At 39.3% G+C, this 11,578-nt stretch overlaps 1 pseudogene; it reads right to left on the reverse strand.

Moving 5' to 3' along the window:
* Positions 1–7,458: 7,458 nt before the first annotated feature.
* On the reverse strand, positions 7,459–8,192 carry LOC102832021 (annotated as a pseudogene).
* Positions 8,193–11,578: the final 3,386 nt, after the last annotated feature.

Here is an 11,578-nt window from a genome sequence, read left to right on the forward strand (position 1 = left end):
GTCCTGTGACCAACCTCCTGCTGGCAAAGAATGGGAGCCAAAGGTAGCCAGACTCTTCCCAGGAGCAAGTAAACATGGAAAAACAAGGAGTGAGGGCAACAGGCAAGAGGCAGAATCAATCCTTAGATATTCACAAGACCACACCGCCTTTGAACTCCAGCCTCAGCTGCTCCTTAGAAATTGTTTCTATTTTGAAAACAGAAGTTATGATGTCATCCAACTCAGTTGCTGTCACCTTTGACTTACCCAAGGGCACTTACCTAGTTGTTTTGGCAGAGTCCACCTCGAGTACTAGAAGAACAAGGCTATAGTTACAAGAAACCATTGTTCATATTCACTTCCAGGCCCACTAATCCTCCAGTCAGTGTAGAAGACGGGTGCACCACCAGGGAGCAGGCATCATCCAAGAAGAAGCCTGCAGGCCCCAGCAACTGTGGCTAAGCACAGAGGGCAGGAGAACCCTGTAGTTCGCCGTGCCTGTAGGATACTGCTCAGGGTGGTTCTGTAAGCAACAGGCTCACAGATCCACCAGTTGTTAATTCTAACTTCTGGTATCCAAACCAAAAAGAGTAACTGCTTTCCCCTTTTTCATATATTAAAAGTAATTGTTGAGGTTCAAAAAAAAAAAAAAATTGTAAGACTTTTCTTTGTGGTGAGGTATAATCATACAGATTGTCAACAGTAAGAGTTTCAAGTCCACATCACTTTCAGCAAACATGGTTGTGTCGTTTGCGTATCATAGGTTAATGACTCTTCCTCTAATCTTGACGCTGGGTTCCTCATATAGTACAATTTCTTGGATTATTTGCACAGGATACAGATTGGATAAGTATGGTGAAAAGATACAACCTCAGCACATACATTTTCTGATTTTAAACCACAAAACATCCACTCATTCTGTTCAAATGGCTGCCTTTTGGTATAGGTTCTGAATGAGCACAATTAGGTGTCCTACAATTCCCATTCTTCACAATGTTTTCCATACTTTGTTATGATCTACACTGTTGAATGCCTATGTGTAGTCAATAAAACATAGATAAGCATCTTTCTGGCATACTCTGCTTCCAACTAAGATCCATCGGACCTCAGCAATGATATCTCTTATTCCAAGATGTCTTCTGAATCCAGTTTAAATTTCTGACAATTGCCTATCAATAAGCTTTTTGTTGTTAGGTGCCATAGAGTCAGTTCTGAGTCATACTGACCCTATGTACAACAGAACAAAATACTGCCTGGTCCTATACCATCCTCACAATTGTTGCTATGTTTAAGTCCATTGTTGCTGCCACTTTGTCAATCCATCTCGTTGGGATCTTCCTCTTTTTTACTGATCTTCCACTTTACCAAGCATGATGTCTTTCTCCAGGGACTGATCTCTCCTGATAAAATGTGTGATGTCTGACTGGCGAAGTTTTGCCATCCTTGCTTCTAAGCAGTATTCTGACTGCACTTCTTCCAAGACAGATTTGACTGGGAGCCAAAAATTGAGCACTTAGAGATTGTTGTTACTGTTACATGCTGTGGTGTTGGTTCTGACTCATAGAGACCCATGTAAAGCTTCCAAGGAGTGACTGGTAGGTTTGATTCATCACCTTTTGATTAGCAGTCTGGTACTCATTCTACAGCATCACACAAGGACATAGGCTACAAAAGTTCAAAACAGCTAGGCCAAATTATGCCAAGTAAAATATCATTTTCTGAGTGTGACTCAGTTACTGTGTGAAGGGGTCATGATCTTCTTAAGATTTTCATTTTATACATTATTTGTCCAATGTAGTGAAAATCTTCTCTGTTCTCTTTAAAGTATTCATTTGTAATTGACTTATGAACTTCTTTTTAGATTACACATTTAGGTAAATAAAGAAATTTTCTTATACCACCAAAAAACTTTAAAGTGACTGGTTTACAGATGGAATCATTGGAACATGGTGGAGAGGGCCTGTTGACCAATTACAATAGTTACACTAAGTAAGAGTTTAAAGAGTTTTTGTCTGTGTGATAGAAGAGCCGTTTTGCTCCTGTAAACTTTACAAACTCAGAAACCCTACATAAGATTGCTATGAGTCAGAACCAACTCGATGGCAGTGGGTTCAGTGGCAGGTAGTGGCATAAACAGTTAAACACTCAACTATGAACCAAAAGGATGGTGGTTTGAATTAACTCAGACATCACTCAGAAGAAAACCTTGGCAACCAACTTGCAAAAAGTCAGAACCATTGAAAACCTTATAAAGCAAAACATGGGGCCACCAAGTGACTTCACAACAACCAGTTTTATTGTTTGGATATTAGTATAAATGCCTAGATACAGCTTCCTGTGATTGAATTCAGGTCCTTACTAAGAGATTTCTAATGCCCCTATCAGAGTTGATGGAAGTTTTCTCTTTAAAGGAGTAGCATGTTCAGCTTCTGGTTTCTTGGGTTACTATCTGTGTAATTAAAATCTTGAGAATTTCATGGTGGCCTCAACACACTGGTAAAAAGCCTCACTGTTGATATCTTATTGACTGACACAGCAGAGCTGGTATTGATGCTCCTATGGAATTATTGGACATTTTCTAACTTAGTGCAAAATACTTCAAATATCTTCCCATGTGTCTTTCCCATGAACTCAAAACTCAAATCATGATTACAAGGTTAACTCATCAGCACCAAGTAATCTGATGTGTCTTGCCCATTTGTGAGATTTATTTTGAAAATTTCAAGATACCGTTTTAAGATGGTATTCAGATACTAAACAGGAATGATATGCAAGAATGTAAGTACAGATAGCATGGACATGCATTTCTGGACATAGTACAATTCTTACTTTGTAGTCCAGAACTTCCAGACTTTTACAAAATGGACTCTGTGTGTATGTGCATGCATGTATGTGTTGGAGATTGCTTCTCTGGAATTTTCAGGCTCTGTAACAACTTCTGGAGAGGCCACTCACAATTCTACCTAAGAAATCCATTGAAATGACTAAAACAACTTAAAAGAATAAAATAAAAGTAGGAACCCTCATCCGTTACTGGTCATGATCAATCAGTAGTAAGGGGATCAGGGTTGGATGTAACGCTGCTTCAGGTCAAAGCAGAGGAATTTCCCAGAGGTGTGGCCAACTTCACCTTTTATCTTATAAGGGACAAAGGAGAAGGAAGCAGACAAAGAGGGACCTGACTAATACCAAGAAAGTAGAACTGAGGGCTGAGTGTGTCCTTTGGATCTGGGGGTTCCAGTCCTGAGACTGTCTTAGACCCAGGGGAAGATTGATGGCAAGATATGTGGTGATTATCAATGAATGCCGGGCCCACAGACACAGAAAGGAGAGAAGGACCTTCTTTGTGATATTTCTGGCAATATATAACAAGACAGGTGAAATAGTTGCTTAAGAAGTACTGAGTTTTTCTGTTAAGAGTGATGGAAAAATTTACAACTAGAAAGTAATGGTGGCTGTAAAAGATGGTGAATGTAATTATGTCACTGAATTGTGCATGTATAAATGGTTGAAATGATAACTGTTTTCCTATGTATATCTTACCACAATAAAATAAAAATAGAAGCAGGGATAATTTGCATCAGTATTAATAACGTTTTAGTTGTTGTTAAGTGCTGAGTTGTGTTGTTAAGTGTTGAGTCAGTTCTGACCGATGTTGTTGTTGTTTTTGTCAGGTGCCATCGAGTTGGAACTGACTCATAGCAACACCATGCATAGCAGAATGAAACAATGTCCGATCCTGGGTCAACCTCACTACTGCTGCCACACTTGAGGCCATCAATGCTGCCACCTGGCCAATCCATCTCCTTGGGGGTCTTCCTCTTTTTCTCTGACTCTCCATCTTACCAAACATGATATCCTTCTCCAGCAACTGTTCCCTCCTGACAATATGTCCAAAGTATGAGAGACGAAGCTTAGCTATCCTGGCCTCCAAGGAGCACTCTGGCTACACTTCTTCCAACACAGATCTATTGGTTCTTTGGTAGTCCATGGCACTTTTAGTATTCTCCTCCAACACCACAACTCAAAGGCATCAATTCTTCTATGATCTTCCTTATTCACTGGCCAGCTTTCACATCCATATGAGCTTATTGAAAATACCATGGCTTGGGTCAGGTGCACCTTAATCCTCAAGGTGAAATCTTTGGTCTTCAACACTTTAAGAAGTTCCTGTGCAGCAGATTTGTCTAATGCAATACATCATTTGATCTCTTGACTGCTGCTTCCGCAAGTGTTGATAGTTGATACAAGAAGTATGAAGTCCTTGACAACTTCAATCTTTTCTCCATTGATAAGAATTTTGTATATTGGTCCCGTGAGGATTTTTGTTTTCTTGACATTGAGATGTAATCTATACCGAAGGCTGTGCCCTTTGATCTTCATCAGTAAATGTTTTATGTTCTCTTCACTTTCAGCAAGCAAGGTTGTATCATCTGTATATCACAGGTTGTTAATGAGTCTTCCTCCAATCCTGACTCCACGTTTTTCTTCATAGAACCCAGCTTCTCGTATTATTTGCTCAGCATACAGGTTGAATAAGTATGGTGAAAGAACAAAACCTTGTCACACACCTTTCCCAATTTTAAATCATTCAGTGTTCCCATGCTCTGTTCGAACAACTGCTTCTTGGTCCAGGTACAGATTCCTCAGAAGTACAATTAAGTGTTCTGGAATATTCACACATTGCAATGTTGTCCATATCTTGTCATGATCCACAGAATCAAAAGCCTTTGTGTTGTCAATAAAGCATAGGTAAACATCTTTCTGATATTCTCTGCTTTCAGCCAAGATCCATCGGACATCAGCAATGATATCTCTCGTTCCACGAGAGAATCTAGCTTGAACCTCTCTGGAAGTTCTGAATCTAGCTTGAACCTCTCTGGAAGTTCTCTGTCAATGTATGATTGTAGCTGTTTCTGTATTACCCATAGCAATTCTATACAGGGTTTCCAAGGAGCAGCTGCTGAGCTTGAACCAGCAACATTGCCATTCAAATCAACTTTGGGTGCTATTTCCTTGTCAAACACTTCAGTTAAATTATAATAGAAATGATATAAAATTGAAGGAGGTCATTGTGGGTTGACACACAACTCCCACTACACTTGAGCAGCAGCATTTATAAAAAACTAATAATATTGAGGAATCTTAATGTGGTGCTGTGGGATAATGCACTAAACTGCAAAGTCAGTTTGAACTGCAAGGTAGGCAGTTCAAACTCACCACATTCATTGGAAACCCTATACATGGTCGCTATGAGTCAGAACCAACTCCATGGCACTCAGTAACAAGAACAAATAGTATTGAAAAAAGTCCAAGTTGCACTGAAGCCTTTAGGAAAAAAAACAAAGCTCTAGCAAAATCCAGAATTACAAGTGAACAGTTTCAGCACACTTATACAGTACTGGAAATACTTACTCCTCTGTGCCAAGTAATCTGGAAAGCAGCTACTGGTCAACTGACTGGAAGAGATTCATATTTGTGCCCAGTCCAAAGTGTAGTAGTTATGAGTTGGGCTGCTGACTTCAAGGTCAGCAGTTTGAAACTACCATTCATTCCATGGGAGAAAGATGAGGCTTTCTGCTCCTGTAAATATTTATAAACTTGGAAACCCTATACAGGGTCACTATAAGGAGGAACTGACTCCACAGCATAGTGCCACCACCATTGTTAATATAACACTCAAGTAAAATTTTGCTGAAGGAAAACAGTTGTGGCAGTACATTGCCTGGGAGCTGGTAGAAATTCAAGCTAGATTCAGAAGAGGACTTTGAGGGATAGTATGCTGATGTCAGATGGATCTTGGCTGAAAGCAAAGAACATCAGAGATGTGTTTACTTGCATTTTATTGACTATGCAAATGTATTTGACTATGTGGATTATAAGGAGCTCTGGTAGTTTATTGGTTATGAGTTGGGTTGCTAACCTTAAGGTCAGCAGTTCAAAACTACCAGCTGTTCCATGGGAGAAAGACGAGGCTTTCTGCTCCCATAAAGATTTATAGCCTTGGGAATCCTATATGGGGTCACTATAAGTTGGAACTGAATCCACAGAATATACTACCACCACCATGTGGATCATAACTAAGTATTTGTAACATTTGGAAGAACAGGAATTCTAGAACACTTAATTGTGCTCATGTGGACCTGTACGTAGACCAAGAGGCAGTTGCTAGAACAGAACAAAGGTATACTGATGATTTAAAATCAGCAAAGGTGTGTGCCAGTGTTGTATTCTTTCACCATGCTTATTCAATCTATATATTGTTGTTGCTAAGTGCTGTCGAGTCAGTTCTGATTCATAGTGACTTTGTATAGGGTTTCCGAGGAGCAGCTGTTGTGTTTGAACTGTCGACTCTCTGGTTCACAGTCCAGTGATGAGCAAATAATATGAGAAGCTGCACTGAGGAAGGTTCATGAACAATCACAATATGAAAATGACAGAATATTGTTTGCTAAAAGTAAAGAGGACTTGAAGCACTTACTGATGAAAGTCAGAATTTACAGCCTTCAGTATGGGTTACAACTCAACGTAAAGAAAATGAAAATCCTCACAACAGGACCAGTAAATGACATTTTGATAAATGGAGAAAATATTGAAGTTGTCAAGTATTTCATTTTAATTGGATCCACAATCAATACTTATGGAAGCAGCAGTCAAGAAATCAAATGGCATATTGCATTGGGCACATCTGCTACACAAGATCTCTTTAAAGTCTTAAAGAGCAAAGATTCTCTTTGAGAATTTAGGTGTGCCTGACCCAAACCATGACACTTTTAATTGCCTCATACACATGTGAAAGCTCGACAAGAAATAAGGATGACTGGGGGAGAATCAATGCATTTGAATTGTGGTATTTGTAAAGAATATTTCAAAGTACCATGAATTTCCAGAAGAAAAAAAAACACAAATTTGTTTTGGAAGAAGTACAACCACCGTGCTCCTTAGAAAAGAAGATGGTGAGCGGATGTTATTAGGAGTGGCCAATCCCTGGAAAAGTAGAGTGTCATCAAAAAAGAAGCAGGCCCCCAGCGAGGTGGATTGACACAGTGGCTTCAACAATGGGGCTAAAACATAACCAATAGTGAGGATGATGTAGGACCATGCAGTGTTTCATTCTGCTGTACATAGGGTCCCTGTGAGTCAGAACCTACTCAATGGCACCTAACTGCAAACGACAATGACAGGGGGCAATTGAAAAGATTTTCCAACATAAAAGAATATAGAAAATACTGTACTTTACACTAGAACAACAACTTTTTGTTTGTTTGTTTGTTATAGCACAACTTATGTATTTCAAATGGACACAACATTAGTATCATTTACAGTATCTTAAGATAACTTGCCCTTGAATGGGAGCTTCCTTTCCAGTAGTTTGAGCTCTACAAGACGTATCTAGAAAATTTACTTCTGTGGAAAATGAAGGCTGCTTAAATCGAATGGGGGTGGGGACAGGGAAGGGCCTGTGGTTTTCCTTTTTGATTAATTGCTGTCACACTGTCCTTCAGGCGGTTGAGGGAATTTCATATTTTCTTTAGACATCATTAGGCGCTGAAGTTCTTGCAGGACAACTTTGATGCTATATGAATTCTGTCATTTGCTAGCACTGATAGGGCTCTTGGGTCCACCACTCCATTAGAACTATTCACTCCATTCATATTAATTTTTGTTATAAATCTTACAAAGGCGGGTGCTTCTGGGTATTTAGGTCCACATTCTATTTTAAGGCTGTATATCCGGTTTTCATAAATTGTTCCTGGAGGCCCAATTATCATCCCTTTCCATCTTCTAAGTGTCATGTCTTCGTCATCTTCTAGAACCCAGCTAACTGTGCCATCTCCTACTTCTTTCTGGACTTCTTCTAGTTCTTCCAACAGTCAAAAATTGCGAAGGACTTTTACTCCTTGGAACTTTCACTCCCCAGAAAGGGCTACACAGAGAATATAAACAGGGTTCGTGTAATTAGTGGATTAAATGTCTTTTTGAAGTCCTTTTCTTCACTCAGATCAAAGGCTCCAAGACCTAAGCATAGCATACGCCACCACCTGCACCTTCTCCCTTTCCTTCCTCAGGTACTGTAGCAGGCTGGGGAATGAACTGGAGTCAAAACTGGAGTATCACCACACTTCAGCCAGCCACCAATCTCTCTCAACTTTTGGCTCTCCTCTCAGTCAGACTTTGCCAGGTGAGCTCACCGAGCCTGTGGTGGCTGCCATCTTGTGTCGCTCTTGCTTGAAGGCTGGCCCGTAGAACAACAACATTTTGCAAAAGAAATTTTTTTGAAAGGAAGCAGAAGTAAATTTATAACATTCTTTGTGTTGGAGTCCTGGTGCAGTGCTGTAGGATAAAGCTCTGGACCACAAGGTTCGTTTGAACCACATGGCCAGTAGTTTAAACTCACCAGTTTCTCCTGGAAACCCAATGTAGGGTCGCTATTGGAACTGACTCTGTGTCACTTAACACAGTGTTGGAAGAAGTACAACCAGAAAGTTCCTTAGAAGCCAAGACAGCCAGACTTCATTTCTCATACTTCAAACATATTATCAGAAGGGTCAAGTCCCTGGAGAAGAACATCATGCTTGCTAAAATGGAGGGTCAGCAAAAACAGGGAGGCCTCCAACAAGATGGATTGGCACAATGGCAGCATCAATGGGCTCAAGCATAACTGCAATTGTGAAGATGGCACAGGACTAGAAAATGTTTTGTTCTGTTTTACAAAGGGTTGCTATGGGTAGAAATCAACTCAATGGCACCTAACAAAAACAACAGCTTTGAACTCCCAATAAAATACCGTGACACATAGAAATTTAAAAAAAAAGAAGAGATGAAAATATGAAATGAGAGACAAGCACTGGTGAGAACAGGAACTGTCTCATGTGAATGAATAACAAAATGAAGAAATAGTAGCATAATACTTAATACTGTTGTTGTTGTTAAGTGCCATAGATTTGTTTTTGACCCATATAGACCCTGTGAGTTGAGCTAACCTTGTGGTCCAGGGCTTATCCTACAGCGCTACACCAGGAGTATATCAGAATCAAAATGTGCACTAGAAGCAAACAGAAGTAGCATCGAAGAACATCGAGTCAGATATGGCAAGAAGTTGAAGATATATTATAAAATATAGATATGGTGGAAAAATTAATGGATTTGAAGCATAGACTAGGGGAATTCAATATGTAGACACTGTATGTTCTCTAACAGGAGAATGAAATTAAGGAAAAAGAAAGGAAGATCAAGGTATAATGTTAATAATTCTCAGAGATTTCAGAAGCAAAGACCTGAATCAGTGGATTCAGAGACCTCACAATGTGCCCAGTGCAATTAATTGGATGAAAACACAGAGACACTTTAGAGAGAACTTTTAAAATTCAAGGATCCAAAATTGTTTCCATAATCATACTTTCAGCTACTTAGAAACAAAAATAAATCAAGTAGGTCTCTGAATTTTCCTTCGTAACCCTAAATGCCAGGAAATTATGATGATGATAATGATAGTAAATATAATTTAAAAAATACGTACTGAGCATTTTAATGTATCAGGTACACTTCAATATGCTTTTGTAGAGTAGGCAATTAAAATATTACACAAGAAAATTATGAGATGAGTATTTATTGTATAAATCTCCGCATTGAACAGAAAAATATTTTCAATATACCTAATTTAAAACATAAATAATGACAGAAAACAAAGGAAAGATAAAAGTTTCATAAAAGGTATGGAATTAGATTCTGACATAATCAAGATAAAAAATGTCAGCTAAGACAGAAAGAATTAGTAAATTGTTGTTGGGTACTGTCAAATCGATTCTAACTCAGGGTTACCTCATGTGACAGAGTAGGGCTGTATCAATGGGTTTTGTGACTATAATCTTAATGGAAGCAGAGTGTCAGTTCTTGCTCTTGTGAAACCTCTGAGTGGGTTTGAACTGTCAACCTTGATGTTAGCAACTGAGTGCTTAAACATTGTGCCACCAGGGCTCTTTATAATTAACTTTAATGGCCCAATTTAAAATAGAGTCATGTTGAGTAAGCAAATATGAAAGAACTAAAATTCAAATCCAGTTCTGTGCTTCCCATAAAAAGCAACCTCTTTTCAGAAGCTTTTCCTTTCCTCCCCTTGAAGTAATTCAGAAAGTTTAAAACAAAGGATAGGCAAAAATTATTTAAAGCAAATACAAACAAACAGAAACAAAGGAATGCTATTATTAAGGTAGATTATAACGCAAAAGAACTTTGTATGAATTAAAAATGATAATTTTATAGTGAAAAATAGTGGCAATGCCTTAATACTGGCTAATATGCAACCATTGTGGGAGAGAGATAGCTGTTTTTGAAAGACCAACAGGCAAAAAGCAAATCAGAGTGTACATGACTTAAGTAGTTTCAAACCTGACAATTTAATAAATTTATATAATACTCCCTATCCTTTCTTATGGATATGGTTAGGTTGCAAAGATTTGATTGTTATGTGAGAATTGGTTTTATTGGAGAGTTGGATCATGCCCAGTCTTTGATGCTAGTGTCATCTACCTCTTCACCTGTCCTCACTGCCCTCACCCTATCATTCACTATCACTTGCGTGTCTCATCACACTGTCCTCATCATGATGTTCCTACCAACATGGATCCCACAGGAGTTGGAGATAGTGCTGGTGTTTATGGTCAGGGAGTGCCAGTCACCTCCAGAGCAGTAGGAGCCCACCATCATCTGGCCATACTCCAGAGCTCTACACAGATCCCTGTGCCTTTCCTTATCACCTTCTTTTTCATTAGGCCTCAGAGATGGGCCTCAGTGGTTGGTGAGGACCAGGCAGGTGAGGCTGTGGAGGTATTGAAAACGGTATTCTCAATTAATAAGTGATGGGATTTGCAACATTCTATCAGGCCATCTCTGGCATCGTTTGTATTACCAAGGCTGTATTTTCCAGCTACCCGTCCTTTCTTTCCAACTTTCATATTCCAATCACCAGTAATTACTATGTATCTTGAGTACATGTTAGATCAATTCCAGACTACAGAAGTTGGTAAAAATCTTCTATTTCTTTATCTTTGGTGGCATTAGTGGTTTGTGCATAAATTTAACTAATAATCCTATTAGCTGGTCTTCCCTGTGGTGGTGGTATGCCATGGAGTCGGTTCTGACTCATAGCGATCCTGCATAGGGTTTCTGAGATTGTAAAACATTATGGGAGCAGAAAGCCTCATCTTTCTCTCACTGAACCGCTGGTAGTTTCCAATTACTGAACTTGACATCAGCAGCCTGACTGGTAACCACTACACTACCAGAGCTCCTTGGTCTTCCTTGTAGGCATATGGATATTATCATATCACTGACAGCGATGTACTTCAGGATAGATCTAAAAATGTTCTTTTTGACAATGAATATCTTGCCATTCCTCTTCAATTTGCCATTCCCGGCATAGTAGACTATATGATTGTCAGATTCAAAATGGCCAATATCAGTCCATTCCAGGTCACTCCTGATAGGATCAGCACTGGACTGTGAACCATAAAGTCGGCAGTTCAAACCCACCAGATGCTCTTTGGAAACCCTATACAGGGTCAGAACTGACTCAAAAACACTTAACAACAACAACAAT

This window comes from Chrysochloris asiatica, unplaced genomic scaffold (assembly GCF_000296735.1).
Source record: "Chrysochloris asiatica unplaced genomic scaffold, ChrAsi1.0 scaffold00002, whole genome shotgun sequence".
Taxonomy (NCBI): Eukaryota; Metazoa; Chordata; class Mammalia; order Afrosoricida; family Chrysochloridae; genus Chrysochloris; species Chrysochloris asiatica.